At 40.9% G+C, this 25,437-nt stretch overlaps 1 pseudogene; it reads right to left on the reverse strand.

Annotated features, from left to right (window-relative positions):
• Window positions 1-23,124: 23,124 nt before the first annotated feature.
• On the reverse strand, window positions 23,125-24,078 carry LOC110287962 (ubiquitin-conjugating enzyme E2 D3-like; annotated as a pseudogene).
• Between the last annotated feature and the right edge of the window lie 1,359 nt (window positions 24,079-25,437).

A 25,437-nucleotide genomic window follows, 5' to 3' on the forward strand; every position in this document is an offset into this window, starting at 1 on the left:
AGGCAGGGCTCAGGTAATGGAAAGATACCCTGACGACTGCGCACACTTATGAGCAACGGATGTCAGCGCCATCTTGTAACGGCGACTGTGAGGGCGGCTCCTCACACTAAAGTATAAAATATCAAATTATTGAATTAATAAATAATACAGAAGATATAAAACCATAAACATTTAACACAGGAGATACATGATGATCTGAATAATTGGACAGAGATTTCAGGCTCTTGGCTGGGATGATTTTAGTATCAAAAATGTCAGTCCTCCCCAAGTTAAATTTTACTTTGGGTCCTTCTTAATGGAGAATGAGAAGAGAGGGAGAGACTTGCATAGTTACTTGAGAACAGGAACAGGCAGGAGGGATTAAAATTTTTAAAGGCTCTGAAACATCAGGAGGTAAAGGATTTCTGTGCATTGAAGGCCAACCAGGTCTAAATAATGAGTTCCAGGACACCCAGGACTACAGAGAGAGAGCCTGTCTTAAAAACAAATCAAAACACCCAGATTTGAAGGAAGTTCACTTACATGTGGCAATATGACAGCTTAATTGAGGTGAGCTCCATACAGAGCAAGAAGAGAGCACTCCCACCACTGTGATGACAAATGTCAGCATGACAAAGTCCAGAATCATCTGGAGATGAGCCTCTGAGCATGCCTGTAGGGAACTGTCTGGATAACTGTCTCGAGGTGCCTCTGAGTGGCGCCATTCTATGACTGGGATCCTAGACTGTGTCTGATGGGGAAGAGGCCTGAGCAGCAGCTTGGACTCATTATTGCTCTGGGCTTCTTTACTGCGGATGTACTGTGAGTCTGAGTCGCTACCCTAAGCTCCTACAGCTGTGGCTTCTTCCGCTGCCATGGTGGCCTGACAGACTATAACTTTGAATGACTGTGAGCTGAAATGAACCTTTCTGCAATGAAGTCACTTTAGTGAGGGTGTTCTGTCACAGAAACAGAAAACAAACTAAGATGAAAGCAACTACTAAAGAGAAAAGGTGGATGCTTTCTCTATATGGGACTCAGAGATGGACTCTCAGTGAATTGAGAATTCAAATGTGAAGGGACTGGAGAGATAGTTCAACAGTTAAGGGCACTGACTGGCTGCTCTTACAGAGGAGCTAAGTTCAGTTCCCAACACCCATATGGTGGCTTATAGCTGTATCTCCGGTTTCAGAGGATCCGATGCTCTCTATGACCCCTGGAAGCACCAGTCATCATGAGGTGCACATGCACACATTCAGGAAAAAAGCACATACACATAAAATGAAAATAAACATTAAATAAAAAGGATTGAAAAGAGGGCAGGCAATTGTGGCACATGCCTTTAATTCCAACCCTCAGAAAGCAGAGACATGCAGATCTCTGAGTTTGAGGCCACCCTGGTCTACAAAATGAATTTGAGGCAGCCATAGCTACACAGAGAAACCCTGTATCAAAAAACCAAATGAATAATGAATTCAAACATGAAAAATAGTGTAAATTTTAAAGAACTCAAATGTGAATAACTACAATAGACATAATATAAAAGAAAAAATATTTACCACCTTGGACAATTATCTAATTAAAGAAACCCATAATTGATTAAGAATCGATCTAAGTTTCTCAACATACTTAGTGTTAGAGCCCCTGGAACTAGGTTTACAGATGGACGTGACCCACCATGTGGATGCTGGGAGTTGAACCTGGGTCCTCTGCAAGAGCAGCAAGTACTCTTAACCACTATGCTATAACATTTTCAATCCAGCAGATAACATCCCCTGACATGCTCACTTAGAAGCTCCAAATGGCAAATTTACCATTTACTTCTAGCCCTTGGGAAATGGGAGGAAATTGGCCTTCAGACTGAAAAGCATAAGAACTAATAAGGTGTCCCAGGAACCCGTTAACTGCAGGCTGACTGTGTGATTCTCAGTTTCTATTTCTTCCTTCTAATGCTCAAAGCCCATGGAGCCATGCTGCCCAGGGTTAGGGTGGGTCTTCCTATCTTCATGAGCCCAGTCCTGACTCTCCCTCACAGACATGCCTGCACATTTATCTCTTAGCAGACTGTTGATGGTGCTGAGTTCACATCATGAGAGGTCATCAACACCTTCAGATCATGAATTTTAGTGTCTGGCTTGATGGACCCATCATTAAAGGTAAAGGGAATACTTTGATTAAACTCTTAGGTTTCAAAACCACCACAAGGCCAGATTGTGGTGTTGCATGCCTGTAAACGCTCCACTCTGGAGGCAGACATAAAAGGATTATAACGAGTTCAAAGCCAGCTTAGGATATCTAAGTTCCCAGCCAGCCTAGGATACTGAATGAAAGCACATCTCGAAAATCTCTCCTTTTCTCTTCTTTTCTTTTTTAAAAATATTTTTATTAGATATTTTCTTCATTTACATTTCAAGTGCTATCCCAATAGTCCCCTATACCCTCCTCCCACCCTGCTGCCCTACCCACTCACTTCCACTTCTTGGCCCTGGCATTCCCTGTACTGGGGCATATAAAGTTTGCTAGACCAAGGCACCTCTCTTCCCAATGATGGCTGACTAGGCCATCTTCTGCTACATGAGCACCTAGAGACATGAGCTCTGGGGGTACTGATTAGTTCATATTGTTGTTCCACCTATAGGGTTACAGACCCCTTCAGCTCTTGGGTACTTTCTCTAGCTCCTACATTGGGGGTCATGGGAACATCCACTTCTGTATTTGCCAGGCATTGTCAAAGCCTCACAGGAGAGAGCTATATCAGTGTCCTTTCAGCAAAATCTTGCTGGCATATGCAATAGTGTCTGTCTTTGGTGGCTGATTATGGGATAAACCCCCAGGTGGGGCAGTATCTGGATGGTCAATCTTTTTGTCTTAGCTCCAAACTTTGTCTCTGTAACTCCTTCCATATATATTTTATTCCCTATTCTAGGGAGGAATGAAGTATCCACGCATTGGTCTTCTTGATTTTCTTGTGTTTTGGAAGTTGTATCTTGGGTATGCTAGGTTTCTGGGCTAATATCCACTTATCAGTGAGAGCTTATCAAGTGACTTCAATTGTGATTGGCTTACCTCACTAAGGATGATATCTTCCAGATACATCCATTTGCCCAAGAATTTCATAAATTCATTGTTTTTAATAGCTGAGTAGTACTTCATTGTGTAAATGTACCACATTTTCTGTATCCATTCCTCTGTTAGGGGACATCTGGGTTCTTTCCAGCTTCTGGCTATTATAAATAGGGCTGCAATGAACATAGTGGAGCATGTGTCCTTCTTACCGGTTGGAACATCTTCTGGGTATATGCCCAGGAGAGGTATTGCTGGATCCTCCAGTAGTACTATGTCCAGTTTTCTGAGGAACCACCAGACCGATTCCCAGAGTGGTTGTACCAGCTTGCAATTCCCACCAGCAATGGAGGAGTGTTCCTCTTTCTCCACATCATCGCCAGCATCTGCTGTCACCTGAATTTTTGATCCTAGCTACTCTGACTGGTGTGAGGTAGAATCTCAGGGTTGTTTTGATTTGCAATTCCCTGATGATTAAAAATGTTGAACATTTTTTCGGGTGCTTCTCAGACCTTCGGTATTCCTCAGTTGAGAATTCTTTGTTTAGCTCTGTACCCCATTTTTAATGGAGTTATTTGAATTTCTGGAGTTCAGCTTCTTGAGCTCTTTGTATATATTGGATATTAGTCCCCTATCTGATTTAGGATTGGTAAAATTCTTTCCCAATCTCTTGGTGGCCTTTTTTGTCTTATTGACAGTATCTTTTGCCCTACAGAAGCTTTGCAATTTTATGAGGTCCCATTTGTTGATTCTTGATCTTACAGCACAGGCCACTGCGTTCTGTTTAGGAATTTTTCCCCTGTACCCATATCTTCGAGGCTTTTCCCCACTTTCTCCTCAATAAGTTTTAGTGTCTCTGGTTTTATGTGGAGTTCCTTGATCCACTTAGATTTGACCTTAGTACAAGGAGATAGGAATGGATCAATTCGCATTCTTCTACATGATAACCACCAGTTGTGCCAGAACCATTTGTTGAAGATGCTGTCTTTTTTCCACTGGATGGTGTTAGCTCCCTTGTCAAAGATTAAGTGACCACAGATGTGTGGGTTCATTTCTGGGTCTTCAATTCTATTCCATTGATCTACCTGTCTGTTGCTGTACCAGTACCATGCAGTTTTTATCACAATTGCTCTGTAGTACAGCTTGAGATCAGGCATGGTGATTCCCTCAGAGGTTCTTTTATTGTTGAGAATAGTTTTTGCTATCCTAGGTTTTTTGTTATTCCAGATAAATTTGCAAATTGCCCTTTCTAACTCAGTGAAGAATTGAGTTGGAATTTTGATGGGGATTGCATTGAATCTGTAGATTGCTTTTGGCAAGATAGCCATTTTTACTATATTAATCCTGCCAAACCATGAGCATGGGAGACCTTTCCATCTTCTGAGATCTTCTTCAATTTCTTTCCTCAGACTAGAAGTTCTTGTCATACAGATCTTCCATTTCCTTAGTTAGAGTCACACCAAGGTATTTTATATTATTTGTGACTATTGTGAAGGGTGTTGTTTCCCTAATTTCTTTCTCATCCTGTTTATCCTTTGTGTAGAAGGCCACTGATTTCTTTGAGTTAATTTTATATCCAGCTACTGTACTGAAGCTGTTTATCAGGTTTAGGAGTTCTCTGGGAGATTTTTTTTTTTTTTGATGGATGGAGCAAAATTCCAACTATGTTTTTTTTCTTGCACTGCTTGCTTATCCCTGCAAAATCTTTTTATCATTATTTTTTATTGGGTATTTATTTCAATTACATTTCCAATGCTATCCCAAAACTCCCCCACATGCTCCCCCACCAACTCCCCTACCCACCCACTCCCACTTCTTGGCCCTGGCGTTCCCCTGTACTGAAGCATATAAAGATTGCACGACCAATGGGCCTCTCTTTCCACTGATGGCCGATTAGGCCTTCTTCAGATTCATATGCAGCTAGAGACACGAGCTCCAGGGGGGTGGGGGGTGGGTATTGGTTAGTTCATATTGTTGTTCCACCTATAGGATTGCAGATCCCTTCAGCTCCTTGAGTACTTTCCCTACCTCCTCCATTGGGGGCCCTGTGATCCATCCAATAGCTGACTGTGAGCATCCACTTCTGTGTTTGCTAGGCCCTGGCATAGTCTCACAAGAGACAGCCATATCTGGCTCCTTTCAGCAAAATCTTGCTAGTGTATGCAATGGTGTCAGGGTTTGGAGGCTGACTATGGGATGGATCCCTGGATATGGCAGTCTTTAGATGGTCCATCTTTTCATCTCAGCTCCAAACTTTGTCTCTGTAACTCCTTCCATGGGTGTTTTGTTCCCAATTCTAAGAAGGGGCACAGTGTCCACACTTTGGTCTTCGTTCTTCTTGATTTTCATGTATTTAGCAAACTGTACCTTATATCTTGGGTATTCTAAGTTTCTGGGCTAATATCCACTTAGCAGTGAGTACATATTGTGTGAGTTCCTTTGTGATTGTGTTACCTCACTCAGGATGATGCCCTCCAGGTCCATCCATTTGCCTAGGAATTTCATAAATTCATTCTTTTTAATAGCTGAGTAGTACTCCATTGTGTAAATGTACCACATTTTCTGTATCCATTCCTCTGTTGAGGGGCATCTGGGTTCTTTCCAGCTTCTGGCTATTATAAATAAGGCTGCTATGAACATAGTGGAGCATGTGTCCTTCTCACCGGTTGGAACATCTTCTGGGTTTATGCCCAGAAGAGGTATTGCTGGATCCTCCAGTAGTACTATGTCCAGTTTTCTGAGGAACCACCAGACTGATTTCCAGAGTGGTTGTACAAGCTTGCAATTCCCACCAGCAATGGAGGAGTGTTCCTCTTTCTCCACATCATCGCCAGCATCTGCTGTCACCTGAATTTTTGATCCTAACCATTCTGACTGGTGTGAGGTAGAATCTCAGGGTTGTTTTGATTTGCATTTCCCTGATGATTAAAGATGTTGAACATTTTTTTCAGGTGCTTCTCAGACCTTCGGTATTCCTCAGTTGAGAATTCTTTGTTTAGCTCTGTACCCCATTTTTAATGGAGTTATTTGAATTTCTGGAGTTCAGCTTCTTGAGCTCTTTGTATATATTGGATATTAGTCCCCTATCTGATTTAGGATTGGTAAAATTCTTTCCCAATCTCTTGGTGGCCTTTTTTGTCTTATTGACAGTATCTTTTGCCCTACAGAAGCTTTGCAATTTTATGAGGTCCCATTTGTTGATTCTTGATCTTACAGCACAGGCCACTGCTGTTCTGTTTAGGAATTTTTCCCCTGTACCCATATCTTCGAGGCTTTTCCCCACTTTCTCCTCAATAAGTTTCAGTGTCTCTGGTTTTATGTGGAGTTCCTTGATCCACTTAGATTTGACCTTAGTACAAGGAGATAGGAATGGATCAATTCGCATTCTTCTACATGATAACCACCAGTTGTGCCAGAACCATTTGTTGAAGATGCTGTCTTTTTTCCACTGGATGGTGTTAGCTCCCTTGTCAAAGATCAAGTGACCATAGGTATGTGGGTTCATTTCTGGGTCTTCAATTCTATTCCATTGGTCTACTTGTCTGTCGCTATACCAGTACCATGCAGTTTTTATCACAATTGCTCTGTAGTACAGCTTTAGGTCAGGCATGGTGATTCCATCAGAGGTTCTTTTATCCTTGAGAAGAGTTTTTGCTATCCTAGGTTTTTTGTTATTCCAGATGAATTTTCAGATTGCCCTTTCTAATTTGTTGAAGAATTGAGTTGGAATTTTGATGGGGATTGCATTGAATCTGTAGATTGCTTTTGGCAAGATAGCCATTTTTACTATATTAATCCTGCCAATCCATGAGCATGGGAGATCTTTCCATCTTCTGAGATCCTCTTTAATTTCTTTCTTCAGAGACTTGAAGTTCTTATCATACAGATCTTTCATTTCCTTAGTTAGAGTCATGCCAAGGTATTTTATATTGTTTGTGACACTTGAGAAGGGTGTTGTTTCCCTAATTTCTTCCTCAGCCTGTTTACCCTTTGTGTACAGGAAGACCATTGACTTATTTGAGTTAATTTTATATCCAGCTACTTCATTGAAGCTGTTTATCAGGCTTAGGAGTTCTCTGGTGGAATTTTAGGGTCACTTATATATACTCTCATATCATCTGGAAATAGTGATATCTTGACTTCTTTCTTTCCAATTTGTATCCCCTTGATCTCCTTTTGTTGTCGAATTGCTCTGCCTAGGACTTCAAGTACAATGTTGAATAGGTAGGGAGAAAGTGAGCAACCTTTTCTAGTCCCTGATTTTAGTGGGATTGCTTCCAGGTTCTCACCATTTACTTTGATGTTGGCTACTGGTGTGCTGTAGATTGCTTTTATCATGGTTAGGTATGGGCCTTGAATTCCTGATCTTGCCAAGACTTTTCTCATGAATGGGTGTTGGATTTTGTCAAATGCTTTGTCAGCATCTAACGAGATGATCATGTGGTTTTTGTCTTTGAGTTTGTTTATATACTGGATTACCTTGATGGATTTCTGTATATTGAACCATCCTTGCATCCCTGGGATGAAACCTACTTGGTCAGGATGGATGATTGTTTTGATGTGTTCTTGGATTCAGTTAGTGAGAACTTTATTGAGGATTTTTGCATTGATATTCATAAGGGAAATTGGTCTGAAGTTTTCTATCTTTGTTGGGTCTTTATGTGGTTTAGGTATCAGAGTAATTGTGGCTTCATAGAATGAGTTGGGTAGAGTACCTTCTGTTTCTTTTGTGGAATAGTTTGTGAAGAACTGGGATTAGATCTTCTTTGAAGGTCTGATAGAAAACTGCACTAAACCCATCTTGTCCTGGGCTTTTTTTGGTTGGGAGACTATTGATGACTGCTTCTATTACTTTAGGGGATATAGGACTGTTTAGGTCATTAACCTGATCCTGATTAAACTTTGGTACCTGGTATCTGTCTAGAAATTTGTCCATTTCATCCTGGTTTTCCAGTTTTGTTGAGTATAGCCTTTTGTAGAAGGATCTGATGGAGTTTTGGATTTCTTCAGGTTCTGTTTTTATGTCTCCCTTTTCATTTCTGATTTTGTTAATTAGAATGCTTTCCCTGTGCCCTCTAGTGAGTCTAGGGTTTGTCTATCTTTGTTGATTTTCTCAAAGAACCAGCTCCTCGTTTGGTTGATTCTTTGAATAGATCTTCTTGTTACCACTTGGTTGATTTTGCCCCTGAGTTTGATTATTTCCTACCGTCTACTCCTCTTGGGTGAATTTGCTTCCTTTTTTTCTAGAGCTTTTAGGTGTGTTGTCAAGCTGTTAATGTGTGCTCTCTCTAGTTTCTTTTTGGAGACACTCAGAGCTATGAGTTTTCCTCTTAGGAATGCTTTCATTGTGTCCCATAAGTTTGGGTATGTTGTGGCTTCATTTTCATTAAACTCCAAAAAGTCCTTAATTTCTTTCTTTATTCCTTCCTTGACCAAGGTATCATTGAGGAGAGTGTTGTTCCGTTTCCACATGAATGTTGGCTTTCTATTATTTGTTTTGTTATTGAAGATCAGCCTTAGTCCATGGTGATCTGATAGGATGCATGGGAAAATTTCAATATTTTTGTATCTGTTGAGGCTTGTTTTGTGTCCAATTATGTGGTCAATTTTGGAGAAGGTACCATGAAGTGCTAAGAAGAAGGTATATCCTTTTGTTTTAGGATAAAATGTTCTGTAGATATCTGTTAGAGCCATTTGTTTCATAACTTCTGTTAGTTTCACTGTGTCCCTGTTTAGTTTCTGTTTCCATGATCTGTCCATTGGTGAAAGTGGTGTGTTGAAGTCTCCCATTTTATTGTGTGAGGTGCAATATGTGCTTTGAGCTTTACTAAAGTTTCTTTAATGAATGTGGCTGCCCTTGTATTTGGAGCATAGATATTCAGAATTGAGAGTTCCTCTTGGAAGATTTTACCTTTGATGAGTATGAAGTGCCCATCCTTGTCTTTTTTGATGACCTTGGGTTGGAAGTCCATTTTATTAGATATTAGAATGGTTACTCCAGCTTGTTTCTTTAGACCATTTGCTTGGAAAATTGTTTTCCAGCCTTTCATTCTGAGGTAGTGTCTATCTTTTTTCCCTGAGATGGGTTTCCTGTAAGCAGCAAAATGTTGGGTCCTGTTTGTGTAGCCAGTAGTCTATGTCTTTTTATTGGGGAGTTGAGTCCATTGATATTAAGAGATATTAAGGAAAAGTAATTGTTGCTTCCTATTATTTTTGTTGTTAAAGTTGGCATTCTGTTCTTGTGCCTGTCTTATTTTAGGTTTGTTGAGGGATTACCTTCTTGTTGTTTCTAGGGCGTGGTTCCTGTCCTTGTATTGGTTTTTTTCTGTTATTTTCCTTTGAAGGGCTGGATTGGTGGAAAGATAATGTGTGAATTGGTTCTGTCATGGAATTCTTTTGTTTCTCCATCTAAGGTAATTGAAAGTTTGGCTGGGTATAGTATCCTGGTTTGGCATTTGTGTTCTCTTAGTGTCTGTATAATATCTGTCCAAGCTCTTCTTGCTTTCATAGTCTCTGGTGAAAAGTCTGGTGTAATTCTGATAGGCTTGCCTTTATATGTTACTTGACCCTTTTCCCTCACTGCTTTTAATATTCTATCTTTATTTAGTGCATTTGTTGTTCTGATTATTATGTGTCAGGAGGAATTTCTTTTCTGGCCCAGTCTATTTGGAGTTCTGTAGGCTTCTTGTATGTTCATGGGCATCTCTTTCTTTAGGTTTGGGAAGTTTTCTTCTATAATTTTGTTGAAGTTTTCTTCTATAATTTTGTTGCCGGTCCTTTGAGTTGAAAATCTTCATTCTCATCTACTCCTATTATCCGTAGGTTTGGTATTCTCATTGTGTCCTGGATTTCCTGGATGTTTTGAGTTAGGATCTTTTTGCATTTTGTATTTTCTTTGATTGTTGTGCCAATGTTCTCTATGGAGTCTTCTGCACCTGAGATTCTCTCTTCCATCTCTTGTATTCTGTTGCTGATGCATCTATGGTTCCAGATTTCTTTCCTAGGGTTTCTATCTCCAGCGTTGCCTCACTTTGGGTTTTCTTTATTGTGTCTACTTCCCTTTTTAGGTCTTGGATGGTTTTATTCAATTCCATCACCTGTTTGGTCGTGTTTTCCTGTAATTCTTTAAGGGATTTTTGTGCTTCCTCTTTAAGATCTTCGAACTGTTTAGCAGTATTCTCCTGTATTTCTTTGAGTGAGTTATTAAAGTCCTTCTTGATGTCCTCTACCATCATCATGAGATATGCTTTTAAATCCGGGTCTAGCTTTTCAGGTGTGTTGAGGTGCCCTGGACTGGGCAAGGTGGGAGTGCTGGGTTCTGGTGATGGTGAGTGGTCTTGGTTTCTGTTAGTAAGATTCTTACATTTACCTTTCGCCATCTGGTAATCTCTTGAGTTAGTTGTTATAGTTGTCTCTGGTTAGAGCTTGTTCCTCAGGTAATTCTGTTAGCCTTTATCAGCAGACCTGGGAGACAAACTCTCTCCTCTGAGTTTCAGTGGTCAGAGCACTCTCTGCAGGCAAGCTCTCCTCTTACAGGGAAGGTGCAGAGATATCTGGCGTTTGGACCTCCTCCTGGCCGAAGATGAAGGCCCAAAACAGGACCTATCCCTGAAGCTGAGTTGCTTCGGCCTTCCCAGAAGCTGTTAGCTTCTGTATTCCACACTCTCACCTGTGCAGAACACTCTCAGAGGAGTCCCAGAACCAAGATGTCTGCCGCAGATGCTCAGGCCCTCTGGTAGAATTTTTAGGGTCACTTATATATACTATCATATCATCTGGAAATAGTGATATTTTGACTTCTTTCTTTCCAATTTTTATCCCCTTGATCGCCTTTTGTTGTCTAATTGCTCTGACTAGAACTTCAAGTACTATATTGAATAGGTAGGGAGAAAGTGAGCAGCCTTGTCTAGTCCCTGATTTTAGTGGGATTGCTTCCAGCTTCTCTCCATTTACTTTTATGTTGGCTACTGATTTGCTATATATTGCTTTTATTATGTTTAGGTATGGGCCTTGAATTCCTGATCTTTCCATGACTTTTATCATGAGTGGGTGTTGGATTTTGTCAAATGCTTTCTCAGCATCTAACGAGTTGATCATGTGATTTTTGTCTTTGAGTTTGTTTATATAGTGGATTACATTGATGGATTTCCGTATATTGAACCATCCCTGCATCCCTGGAATGAAGCCTACTTGGTCATGATGGATGATCGTTTTGATGTGTTCTTGGATTCGGTTAGCGAGAATTTTATTGAGTATTTTTGCATCGATGTTCATAAGGGAAATTGGTCTGAAGTTCTCTTTCTTTGTTGGGTCTTTATGTGGTTTAGGTCTCAGAGTAACTGTGGCTTCATAGAATGAATTGGGTAGAGTACCTTCTGTTTCTATTTTTTTGGAATAATTTGAGGAGAGTTGCAAATAGGTCTTTGAAGGTCTGATAGAACTCTGCACTAAACCCATCTGGTCCTGGGTTTTTGTTTGTTTGTTTGTGTTTGTTTTTGTTTTGTTGGGAGACTATTAGTGACTGCTTCTATTTCTTTAGGGGAAATGGGACTGTTAAGATCATTAATCTGATCCTGATTTAACTTTGGTACCTGGTATCTGTCTAGGAAGTTGTCCATTTCATCCAGGTTTTCCAGTTTTGTTGAGTATAGACTTTTTTAGTAGGATCTGATGATGTTTTGGATTTCCTCAGTATCTGTTGTTATGTCTCCTTTTTCATTTCTGATATTATTAATTAGGATACTGTCCCTGTGCCCTCTAGTTAGTCTGGCTAAGGGTTTATCTATCTTGTTGATTTTCTCAAAGAACCAGTTCCTGGTTTGGTTGATTATTTGAATAGTTCTTTTTGTTTCCACTTGGTTGATTTCAGCCCTAAGTTTGATTATTTCCTGCCATCTACTCCTCTAGGGTGAATTTGCTTCCTTTTGTTCTAGAGTTTCTAGGTGTGCTGTTATACTACTAGTGTATGCTTTCTCTAGTTTCTTTTTGGAGGCACTCAGGGCTATGAAATCTTTCCTTTGCAATTTAGAGTTTCCATGTGATGAACGATCTGAAGAATGGTTTGCAGATGGAGAGGTAAAATAGAGTCAAGAGACAGAAGATACAGTAAGGAGAACTCCTGAAGGAAGGTTGGTGAGAATGTAGCAAGACCTTACTTGCAGATCAGTAACACTGAAATATATAGGATCTCAGCACCATCTGCTCAATATCCCATGAATGTAAGAACTGGTCATTTTCACATTTGTGTGTGTGTGTGCATAGTTGGAATACATGTGCAGGGGTATGCCTGCTTATGGGGCCTGTGTACACAAAGGTTCAAGTTAACCTCAGGTGTCATTTCTCAAGTGCCACCCACTTGTTTTGTTTTTTGAGTTTATTGGTTTTTTTGAGACAAGATCTCTCATCGATCTAGGGATTGTCAGGAAGTTTAAATAGGCTGGGCAGGAAGTCACAAGAATACCTTTCTCTACCCACTACCCCTGGTACTGGGATTACAAGTGTGTGCTACCGAACACAGATCTCTTACATAATTGTAGGGAGCAAAGTCAGATTATCATGCTTGCAAGCAAGCAAATGATTTACCAACTGACATATCTCCTCATTCTTTAAAACAACTTTGAAGCAGTCTGTTCTTTGACTTAATAACTAGAAAGTTGTGAGGACTAAGAAACATTGATATGTCAGTGGTATGACAGTTGAAGCCCCCCCCCAATAAAAGCTGAATTAAGTATATTAAAAATGCCAAGAAAGAAGAGAGTTCTAAAACCTGACCCAAATAAAATGCTATCCTATCCAAGTGAGCAGAAGGCAAAGAACTGGTGTGTTATTATAAATACTGGGCACCAGAAAACAGAATAACATTCTTTAATGTGCTAAAAGGAAACAACTGCCTATCTGGATTTAGAGAGTGAAACTACTCAGAAATTTAACATCAAATGAAATATTTCATCAAGCATAAACACAGTACACCTACTTTGGACCAGCCAGAACTTACAGAATGACAATGATTATAAATATTTGGGATTTGTTCAATGAATCTATGTATGGTTGCTATGACAGCTACTTGCACATCAGCGTTTACGTCAGCAATGTTCATAACTACGTTATCGAATCAACTATGTCACAACAGTGGAGGGATGGATTTTAAATATGTGTGTATACACAATGGATTCTGTCATAAAGAAGAACAAAGTTACACTATTTTTTGGAAAAGGGATGCAACTGGAGCTCATATAAAGCAAAATAAGCCAGCTTAGAAAGACCAACATCAAATGATTTTTCTGATTTGTAATTACTAGATTTTATATCGATGTGTAAAATCACCTATGTCAACCTTAAAAATAAAACACCTATGTTAATAGGCCATTGAAGTAGAAATGAAATTCCATAGAAGAGTAAATGAAACTAATGGGGAGAGTGGAGGAACAAAATGGGGAGGAAACTGTGCTCAATGTACAGCGTAGAGCATCTGAAAATGTTTTGTAACACAGTGCCATATTCAGTAGTTTTACACAGTGAAAGTATGAAAGTATAATAGTGCATGATTGTCTAAACATAATACAATGACACACATCATACCATAATAAGAGCAAAGCAGAGAACTATCATGGCCATATCAATTGTGCAGACAAAGAACCCAACGTCTACTCATGTTTTTAAAAAGACACTCAGAAATCAGAAATACCAGACAGATCCATCAATTTGCCTAAGAATTTCATGAATTCATTGTTTTTAATTGCTGAGTAGTACTTCATTCTGTAGATGTACCACATTTTCTGTATCCATTCCTCTGTTAAGGGACATCTGGGTTCTTTCCAGCTTCTGGTTATTATAAATAAGGCTGCTATGAACATAGTAGAGGATGTGTCCTTAATACAAGTTGGAACATCTTCTGAGTGTATATCCAGGAGAGGAATTGTTGGACCTTCTGGTAGTACCATGTCCAATTTTCTGAGAAACTACCAAACTGATTTCCAGAGTGGTTTATCAGCTTGCAATCCCATCAACAATGGAAGAGTGATCCTCTTTCTCCACATCCTCCCCAGCATCTGCTGTTACCTGAATTTTTGATCTTAGCCATTCTGACTGGTGTGAGGTGGAATCTCAGGGTTGTTTTGATTTACATTTCCGACAATTAAGGATGTTGAACATTTTTTCAGGTGCTTCTCAGCCCTTCGGAATTCCTCAGTTAAGAATTCTTTGTTTAGCTCTGTACCCCGTATTTAATCGGGTTATTTGATTTTCTGGAGTCCATCTTCTTTTTTTTTTTTTTTTTTTTTTTAGTTTTTTTTTAAATATTTTTATTAGGTATTTTCCTCATTTATATTTCCAATGCTATCCCAAAAGTCCCCCATACCCTCCCCCCCACTACCCTACCCACCCACTCCCACTTTTTGGCCCTGGCGTTCCCCTGTACTGGGGCATATAAAGTTTGCAAGTCCAATGGGCCTCTCTTTCCACTGATGGCCGATTAGGCCATCTTTTGATACATATGCAGCTAGAGTCAAGAGCTCCAGGGTACTAGTTAGTTCATAATGTTGTTCCACCTATAGGGTTGCAGATCCCTTTAGCTCCTTGGGTACTTTCTCTAGCTCCTCCATTGGGGGCCCTGTGATCCATCCAATAGCTGACTGTGAGCATCCACTTCTGTGTTTGCTAGACCCCGGCATAGTCTCACAAGAGACAGCTATATCTGGCTCCTTTCAGCAAAATCTTGCTAGTGTATGCAATGGTGTCAGGGTTTGGAGGTTGATTATGGGATGGATCCCTGGATATAGCAGTCTTTAGATGGTCCATCCTTTCATCACAGCTCCAAACTTTGTCTCTGTAACTCCTTCCATGGGTGTTTTGTTCCCAATTCTAAGAAGGGGCACAGTGTCCACACTTTGGTCTTCATTCTTCTTGAGTTTCATGCGTTTAGCAAATTGTATCTTATATCTTGGGTATCCTAAGTTTTTGGGCTACTATCCATTTATCAGTGAGTACATATTGTGTGAGTTCCTTTGTGACTGTGTTACCTCACTCAGGATGATGCCCTCCAGGTCCATCCATTTGCCTAGGAATTTCATAAATTCATTCTTTTTAATAGCTGAGTAGTACTCCATTGTGTAAATGTACCACATTTTCTGTATCCATTCCTCTGTTGAGGGGCATCTGGGTTCTTTCCAGCTTCTGGCTATTATAAATAAGGCTGCTATGAACATAGTGGAGCATGTGTCCTTCTTACCAGTTGGAACATCTTCTGGATATATGCCCAGGAGAGGTATTGCAGGATCCTCCAGTAGTACTATGTCCAGTTTTCTGAGGAACCTCCAGACTGATTTCCAGAGTGGTTGTACAAGCTTGCAATCCCACCAGCAATGGAGGAGTGTTCCTCTTTCTCCACATCATCGCCAGCATCTGCTGTCACCTGAATTTTTGATCTTAGCCATTCTGACTGGTGTGAGGTGGAATCTCAGGGTTGTTTTGAGTTGCATTTCCCTGATGATTAAGGATGTTGAACATTTTTTCAGGTGCTTCTCTTCCATTTGGTATTCCTCAGGTGAGAATTCTTTGTTCAGTTCTGAGCCCCATTTTTTAATGGGGTTATTTGAATTTCTGGAGTTCAGCTTCTTGAGTTCTTTATATATATTGGATATTAGTCCCCTATCTGATTTAGGATAGATAAAGATCCTTTCCCAATATGTTGGTGGTCTCTTTGTCTTATTGACGGTGTATTTTGCCTTGCAGAAGCTTTGCAACTTTATGAGGTCCCATTTATCGATTCTTGATCTTACAGCACAAGCCATTGCTGTTCTATTCAGGAATTTTTTCCCCTGTACCCATATCTTCGAGGGTTTTCCCCACTTTCTCCTCTATAAGTTTCAGTGTCTCTGGTTTTATGTGGAGTTCCTTGATCCACTTAGATTTGACCTTAGTACAAGGAGATAGGAATGGATCAATTCGCATTCTTCTACATGATAACCGCCAGTTGTTCCAGCACCATTTGTTGAAGATGCTGTCTTTTTTCCACTGGATGTTTTTTGCTCCCTTGTCAAAGATCAAGTGACCATAGGTGTATGGGATCATCTCAGGGTCTTCAATTCTGTTCCATTAGTCTACTTGTCTGTCGCTATACCAGTACCATGCAGTTTTTATCACAATTGCTCTGTAGTACAGCTTTAGGTCAGGCATGGTGATTCCATCAGAGGTTCTTTTATCCTTGAGAAGAGTTTTTGCTATCTTAGGATTTTTGTTATTCCAGATGAATTTTCAGATTGCCCTTTCTAATTCGTTGAAGAATTGAGTTGGAATTTTGATGGGGATTGCATTGAATCTGTAGATTGCTTTTGGCAAGATAGCCATTTTTACAATGTTGATCCTGCCAATCCATGAGCATGGGAGATCTTTACATCTTCTGAGATCTTCTTTAATTTCTTTCTTCAGAGACTTGAAGTTCTTATCATACAGATCTTTCACTTCCTTAGCTAGAGTCAAGCCAAGGTATTTTATATTGTTTGTGACTCTTGAGAAGGGTGTTGTTTCCCTAATTTCTTTCTCAGCCTGTTTAACCTTTGTGTGCAGAAAGGCCATTGACTTGTTTGAGTTAATTTTATATCCAGCTACTTCATTGAAGCTGTTTATCAGGCTTAGGAGTTCTCTGGTGGAATTTTTAGGGTCACTTATATATACTATCATATCATCTGCAAAAAGTGATATTTTGACTTCTTCCTTTCCAGTTTGTATCCCCTTGATCTCCTTTTGTTGTCTAATTGTTGTTAAAGTTGGCATTCTGTTCTTGTGGCTCTCTTCTTTTAGGTTTGTTGAGGGATTACCTTCTTGCTTTTTCTAGGACGTGGTTTCCATCCTTGTATTGGTTTTTTTCTGTTATTTTCCTTTGAAGGGCTGGATTGGTGGAAAGATAATGTGTGAATTTGGTTTTGTCGTGGAATACTTTGGTTTCTCCATCTATGGTAATTGAGAGTTTGACTGGGTATAGTAGCCTGGGCTGGAATTTTCATTCTCTTAGTGTCTGTATCACATCTGTCCAGGCCCTTCTGGCTTTCATAGTCTCTGGTGAAAAATCTGGTGTAATTCTGATAGGCTTGCCTTTATATGTTACTTGACCCTTTTCCCTTACTGTTTTTAATATTCTATCTTTATTTAGTGCATTTGTTGTTCTGATTATTATGTGTCAGGAGGAATTTCTTTTCTGGCCCAGTCTATTTGGAGTTCTGTAGGCTTCTTGTATGTTCATGGGCATCTCTTTCTTTAGGTTTGGGAAGTTTTCTTCTATAATTTTGTTGAAGTTTTCTTCTATAATTTTGTTGCCGGTCCTTTGAGTTGAAAATCTTCATTCTCATCTACTCCTATTATCCGTAGGTTTGGTCTTCTCATTGTGTCCTGGATTTCCTGGATGAGTTAGGGTCTTTTTGCATTTTGTATTTTTTTTTTTTTTTTTTTTGGTTTTTCGAGACAGCGTTTCTCTATATAGCTCTACCTGTCCTGGAACTCACTTTGTAGACCAGGCTGGCCTCGAACTCAGAAATCCTCCTGCCTCTGCCTCCCAAGTGCTGGGATTAAAGGCGTGAGCCACCACGCCCAGCTGCATTTTGTATTTTCTTTGATTGTTGTGCCAATGTTCTCTATGGAGTCTTCTGCACCTGAGATTCTCTCTTCCATCTCTTGTATTCTGTTGCTGATGCATCTATGGTTCCAGATTTCTTTCCTAGGGTTTCTATCTCCAGCGTTGCCTCACTTTGGGTTTTCTTTATTGTGTCTACTTCCCTTTTTAGGTCTTGGATGGTTTTATTCAATTCCATCACCTGTTTGGTTGTGTTTTCCTGCAATTCTTTAAGGGATTTTTGTGCTTCCTCTTTAATGTCTTCTACCTGTTTAGCAGTGTTCTCCTGTATTTCTTTAAGTGTGTTATTAAAGTCCTTCTTGATGTCCTGTACCATCATCATGAGATATGCTTTTAGATCCGGGTCTAGCTTTTCCAGTGTGTTGGGGTGCCCTGGACTGGGTGAAATGGGAGTGCTGGGTTCTAATGATGGTGAGTGGTCTTGGTTTCTGTTAGTAAGATTCTTACATTTACCTTTCGCCATCTGGTAATCTCTGGAGTTAGTTGTTATAGTTGTCTCTGTTTAGAGATTGTTCTTCTGGTGATTCTGATTACCGTCTATCAGCAGACCTGGGAGACAGGCTCTCTCCTCTGAGTTTCAGTGGTCAGAGCACTCTCTGCAGGCAAGCTCTCCTCTTTCAGGGAAGGTGCACAGATATCTGGCGTTTGGACCTCCTCCTGGCTGAAGATGAAGGCCCAAAACAGGACCTTTCCCAGAGGCTGTGTTGCTTTGGCCTGTCACAGAAGCTGTCAGCTTCTGTAGTGCACACTCTCACCTGTGTAGACTAAGTTCAGAGGAGTACCAGAACCAAGATGGCTCCCACCTATCTAGAGGCAAAAGCCTCCCGGGCCAGACGGACACCTGTCCTCTGGCCTGGAGGGTGGCCGGATGTCTCGAGCCAGAAAAGGTGGCTGCCTCAGAAGCTCTGTGGCTCCCGCCTGTCCCAGAAGCTGTCAGCTTCTGTGGTGCACACTCTCATCTGTGCAGACTAAGTTCGGCTGAGTCCCCGAACCAAGATGGAGTCCATCTTCTTGAGTTCTGTATATATATTGGATATTAGTCCCCTATCTGATTTAGGAGTGGTAAAGATCCTTTCCCAATCTGTTGGTGGCCTTTTTGTTTTATTGACAGTGTCTTTTGCCTTGTAGAAGCTTTGCAATTTTATGAGGTCCCATTTGCCAATTCTCACTTTTACAACACAAGGCATTGCTGTTCTGTTTAAGAATTTGTCCCCTGTGCACATATCTTCGAGGGTTTTCCCCACTTTCTCCTCTATAAGTTTCAGTGTCTCTGGTTTTATGTGGAGTTCTTTGATCCACTTAGACTTGAGCTTTGTACAAAGAGATAAGAATGGATCAATTCCCATTCTTCTACATGACAACCACCAGTTGTGCCAGCACCATTTGTTGAAAATGCTGTCTTTTTTCCACTGGATGGTGTTAGCTCCCTTATCAAAGATTAAGTGACCATAGGTGTGTGGGTTCATTTCTGGGTCTTCAATTCTATTCCATTGGTCTACCTGTCTATTGCTGTACCAGTAGCATGCAGTTTTTATCACAATTGCTCTGTAGTACAGCTTGAGATCAGGCATGGTGGTTCTACCAGAAATTCTTTTATCATTGAGAATAGTTTTTGCTATCCTAGTTTTTTTCTTTTGTTATTCCAGATGAATTTGCAAATTGCCCTTTTTAATTCATTGAAGAATTGAGTTGGAATTTTGATGGGGATTGCATTGAATCTGTAGATTGCTTTTGGCAAGATAGCCATTATTACTATATTGATCCTGCCAATCCATGAGTATGGGAGATCTTTCCATCTTCTGATATCTTCTTCGATTTCTTTCTTCAGAGATTTGAAGTTCTTTTTGTACAGATCTTTCATTTCCTTATTTAGAGTCACACCAAGGTATTTTATATTATTTGTGACTATTATGAAGGGTGTTGTTTCCCTAATTTCTTTCTCAGCCTGTTTTTCCACTGATTTGACTTAATTTTATATCCAGCTACTTCACTGAAGCTGTTTATCAGGTTTAGGAGTACTCTGGTGGAATTTTTAGTATCACTTATATATACTATCATATCGTCTGCAAATAGTGATATTTTGACTTCTTTCTTTCCAATTTTTATCCCTTTGACCTCCTTTTGTTGTCAAATTTCTCTGGCTAGGACTTCAAGTACTATATTGAATAGGTAGGGAGAAAGTGGGCAGCCTTGTCTAGTCCCTGATTTTAGTGGGATTGCTTCCAACTTTTCTCCATTTACTTTTATGTTGGCTACTGGTTTGCTGTATATGGCTTTTATTATGTTTAGGTATGGGCCTTGAACTCCTGATCTTTCCAAGACTTTTATCATTAATGGGGGTGTTGGATTATTGTCAAATGCTTTGTCAGCATCTAACGAGATGATCATGTGGTTTTTGTCTTTGAGTTTGTTTATATAGTGGATTATGCTGATGAATTTCTATATATTAAACCATCCCTGCGAGCCGGGCATGGTGGTGCATGCCTTTAATCCCAGCACTCGGGAGGCAGAGGCAGGATTTCTTTAGGAAATGCAGATCATACTGAGCGGATCAGAAGATCACAGACCCAATGCATAGCATCTTCTCAATTGATCATAAGACAGCTTTTGGAACATATAAATCCTGTGGAGAAGAAAACAATCTCAAAGCAAGATGCTCTGACATCTGTGGAATTAACACCAGGGCTACATTTGGGAGACATTACATCTACAAAGTTAAAGTCAAGTCAGAGCTGGAGCATATCAAATCTATGCTGTCAACCCCAGAGATGCAGGCAGGAGATAGGAAACATGAGATGCTGCCTCCAGGCTCCAGCCTGAAGGGTTTAAAACCAAAGTTACTACCTTCAAAGCCAAAAATCAAAGATAGGAAATCAGTGATGTTAACTGAAAAAGAATGTTTCAAGAGGATAAAATCTACTGTAGTATCCCCAAGTAGTTCCATGAGAGGAGATATGAAGTCTGTGAAGTTGATTCCAGGTTCGAGAACTCAAGATTTGAAAAATAAGGGGTTGGCCCTTGGTACACATGTTCAAGATGTAAATGCCATGAACTTGAAACTTGAACCAAATAAGCAAGGTGGGAGTCCCATGACTTTTGTACCAAGAATGCTGTTTCAAGAGAAGTCTATGGAGGTGTTTCAAGGGCCTCAACTGCAGTGTATGAAACCCAAGGAACTGACTTCACAGCCACAAATGAAAGATAAGAAACCTGTGATCATGCCATGTTTGAAACAGCAGAATCTAAAACATGTAACTGTAGCTAAAACAGAAGGGATGGATCCAAGGAGTAAAATTTGTGGATTTCATCTCAACAAAATAAGGGTGTAAAGGGGTGACACCCAGGAACTTAACTCTTACATCTAGACAGGATGACCTGATAGCTATAAAGTCACTAGAGTGGAAAGGTAGGATTTTTGACCAACAGAACAAACAGATTGAATCAGAAAATACATTGCCCATGGAGTCAGATCAAGAACCCAAACCTGCAGATATGAAACCCATAGAGATCCACTCTAAGTTCCAGTTCAAAGGTATGACCTCATTTGAATTGGCTCCTGAGCAGGTTGTTCAAAGTGTAAAAGTTGAGGAGTTCCAAAATGAACTACAGGTGCAAAGTATGAGTCCTTGCCAGTTGACTACAGGGTCCCAGATGCACCAAGAGAAAGCCTTAGAGTTAAAAATTGGACCCACAGATTCATGGTGTGGAAACTGTGGCACCAAATACAGAATCCCAACTTTGAAGCACTAAGACTATACAATGGATAACAATATCTCAGTTTCAAAGTCATAAAGGTATAGGGTGAAACTCAAGATCGGTCTCAAAAAGCCAGCCCTACAGAACTGAAGCCACCTGTGCTATGGAGAGGTATGAGGTCATTTGAGCTGACTACCAGGTCAAAAATTCAAGGAGAAGAATCTGTGGCATTTCATCCACAGTTACAGGGAGTAAAAACATCTCCATTAGCAATAGAGTTCCAAAAACCCAAAACCCAAAATCTTTAACTTGACTTCAGAGCCACAACTCTGAAGAGGCATCACAACCCTGATCTAAACAAAGATCCACAGGCTGAAAGCATAAGATTTGTTCAGTGGATACCACAAGAGGAGTGCCCCGGTGTGAAGTTTTTAGGATCCAATAGTAGGTCACTATTTCAAGGTGTCAAATGGATAGAACAGAAACCCTCCATAAAATTGAGAGGTGGGAAGCCATCAGATGTGACTTAAGGGCCAAAACTACAAGGGAAAAAAATCTGGGGATTTTAACCTCAGGCCACAAGAAGAGTGTGTGAAGACCTTCCAGTTGTCACCAGGACCAGAGCTGCAAAAAGGGGGAAACTTTGCATCATCTTCAGAACCACAGTCTCAGTGTGTGGAAACTCCATCATGGCAGTGTGGACTGCAGCTTGAAAATAAAAAATCAGTCTTCCAAGATAAATGTATACAGAATCTTGGGTTAGAGCCTCAAGGAATCACATCCAAAGAGTTAAAACCCTCAGTACAAGAAAGGGATGTGCCGGGCAGAGGCAGGCAGATTTCTGAGTTCGAGGCCAGACTGGTCTACAAAGTGAGTTCCAGGACAGCCAGGGCTACACAGAGAAACCTGGTCTTGAAAAATCAAAATAAATAAATAAATAAATAGGATGTGAAGACATCTGAAATGTTCATGACAAGGCCCAAGACAAAAGGTAAAGAACTGTCTTAGTCAACCCAGTAATGCTTGTCTCATGGGTTACAAACCTTGTCTCATTGATTACAAATCTGAACAGCCTTTTAGAAGTACGAAAGAATGTGACCCAACCTTATGGTCAAAGAAGAGTAATATAAAAATCAATGACATTCAAAGCCAGGTTCCACAAAGAAGACAGAAGCTTGCCTGAATTGGCCCCTGGGGTAAAGTGACAAGAAGTGAAACTCTTAAAGTCATCCCCAGGAACACAGCAGCCTCAAAACATGATATCTTTAGTGATTAAACAAGGGCCACAGTCATCAGAATCCAAATCTGGTGTAATAGGCCGAGGGTCACAGTCACAAAACAATAAAAGTATAGGGTTGAACAGTGCTGCTCCTTTGATGTGACAGCTGAGCATCCATCTCCCTCCCCCTCAGATGGCTTCTTTAGCATGGTAGAGCAGTGAGGATTGGTTTGGTCTCATAACCAAATTACAGTGAAGACACTGGCCACATAATACGCATGCTCTAAGTTTAAAAAAAAAAAAATCTGAATCTTGGGCAACTGTTCTCGTGTAACGATTTTACATTTCTAAAAGCAGTTCTTGTCCAGAGCTGGAAGAACTTAAGTCGTCTCAGATGAGCATGGGAATGGATGGAGGGAGGTAAACAAAAAACAAAATTAGAAAAGATGAGGTCTGATAGGGGAGCAGGTGGATAAGAAAGTCAAAACAGTAATTTAAAGTTTATTCTAGCTATAATGTAGGTTATTCTGACTTTAAGGTAGCATCACACAGCACACTTCTGAGACCATTCCCGAGATCTTCTGTTTTATAGATCTGTGCGATCTCTGGCACTAGGCAGGTCATCTGAGTTTGGATCACATAGCAGTGAACAAATGGATAAAAGAACTTTAGAAACAGTTAAAGCAGGAGACCAGTGTGATCTTAGAATATCAAGACAATTGCTGCCATTAAATCTGTTAATATTTGGATGATAAATTCTTGTTGTAAATGCAACCTTAGGGGGTTGGAAGAGTGAGTCTGTAGGAAAATGAATTGTCAAAAAGAATACACCACCTTGATATGGGCTGTCATTAGGTTACTTAATTGTGGCTTGCCAATGAAACGTGTCATCTCCAACTGGACCTGCAGAACATTGTGCCGGAGGGCCATGGGCCAAATCACTAAGTTCCTTTAAAAAAAATTATATTGGATATTTTCTTTATTTACATTTCAACTGTTATCCCCTTCCTGGTTTCCCCTCCTGAAAACACCCTGCCCCATCCCCTCCCCTCTACCTCCTCCCCCCTCCCCCTGTTCAGCAACCCACCCACTCTGGCTTCCTGGCCCTGGCATTCCTCCACACTGGGTCATAGAACCTTCATAGGACAAAGAGCCTCTCTTCCCATTGATGACCAACTAGGCCATCCTCAGCTGCATATGCAGCTGGAGCCATGAGTCCCATCATATGTGCTCTTTGGTTGGTGGTTTAGTCCCAGGGTGCTCTGAGGGTACTGGTTAGTTCATATTCTTGTTCCTCCTATGGGGCTGTAAACCCCTTCAACTCCTTGTATCCTTTCTCTGGCTCCTTCATTGGGGATCCTATGCTCAGTCCAATGGATGGCTGTGAGCATCCACCTCTGTATTTGTGAGGCACTGGCAGAGCCTCTCAGGAGATGGATAGCCATCTTAGAAGGGGGAAAAAAACACTAAGTTCCTTATTAATCCGTTTCAGTGCCATAGTCTGTGCTTTTCGCCGGGCTCCTTACTATCCCAATGCGTACTCAAAGGTCCTGCCAAAACTCTTGATTATCCCAGCGGCGAGGAACGATTGTCTCTTCTTCTCACACCGGCTTTGCCAGACACACACGTGTGCAGGACACAGCCACAAGTTGTCCGCTCCGACAGAACTACTGCCAGCTGCCACGCTCACCCGCTGCCCACCTCCAATTGGCCACCGCCTCCATCGCGAGCTCCTGGCAAGCTGACGGTTGAAGGGGAGCAGTTTGCCTCCCTCTGACCGTTGAAGGGGAGCAGTTTGCCTCCCTTGTCCAGGCCGAGTGGACGTGTCACCCTCTTGCCATCTCCCTGTAGGAACACCATCTTCTTACTAATCCTATCAAGGTCGGACCAGGAGGGCTGGGGACAGAGGCGGGTGATGGGCTGACGGGGGACTGGTCAGGTCTTAGATTTTAGAATGAAGATTGTTCCAGCTTCCTCAATTAAAAATAGAAGCAAATCTATATTTGCATCTTGTTTAACAGACACCCTCAACATTAATTGGAGTCACAAGGGATTTTCGAGTTCTGTACTTAAAAATCTGGAACAGAGACCAGATTGCTGTTCTCTCTCTGTGTGTCTCTCTATCTCTGTCGCTGTCTCTGTCTGTCTGATTCGGTCTCTCTCTCTCTCTCTCTCTCTCTCTCTCTCTCTCACACACACACACACACACACACACACACACACACATACACACACACAGCTCTCACGGCTCCTCTGAAATTCATAGACAAACTCAGGTAAAAGTTATTGTCATTGTCCTGAGTCCAAAACATGCAGGAAAGGGCAGACTAGAAAAATGGGTACACCTTTTGTGCTTCACTCCTGTGGAAGAATTCTTTTCTCTTCAGGTAGTTCTGGTCTCTGCTCTTAAAGCCTTCAGCCGATTGGGTCATGCCCACTCACAATATGGAAAGCAATCTGCTTTAAAGTGCACTGATTCTAAATGTTAATCAGATGTAAGAATTACTGTCAGCCGGGCATGGTGGTGCACACCTTTAATCCCAGCACTTGGGAGGCAGAGGCTGAGTTCCAGGCCAACCTGGTCTACAAAGTGAGTTCCAGGACAGCCAAGACTATACAGAGAAACCCTGTCTCGAAAAAACAAAAAAAGGAATTACTGTCAAAGAAATGTTCTAGGATAATATATGACCAAACAACTGGGTTCCATAGCCTAGCCAAGTCTACATAAGATTAACCATTACAGCCAGGAGTGGTGGCGGACGCCTTTAATCCCAGCACCTGGGAGGCAGAGGCAGGCGGATTTCTGAGTTAAAGGCCAGCCTGGTCTACAAAGTGAGTTCCTGGACAGCTATACAGA

Source organism: Mus caroli, unplaced genomic scaffold (assembly GCF_978045245.1).
Source record: "Mus caroli unplaced genomic scaffold, Mus_caroli_1 scaffold_14, whole genome shotgun sequence".
In the NCBI taxonomy this organism is placed as follows: domain Eukaryota; kingdom Metazoa; phylum Chordata; class Mammalia; order Rodentia; family Muridae; genus Mus; species Mus caroli.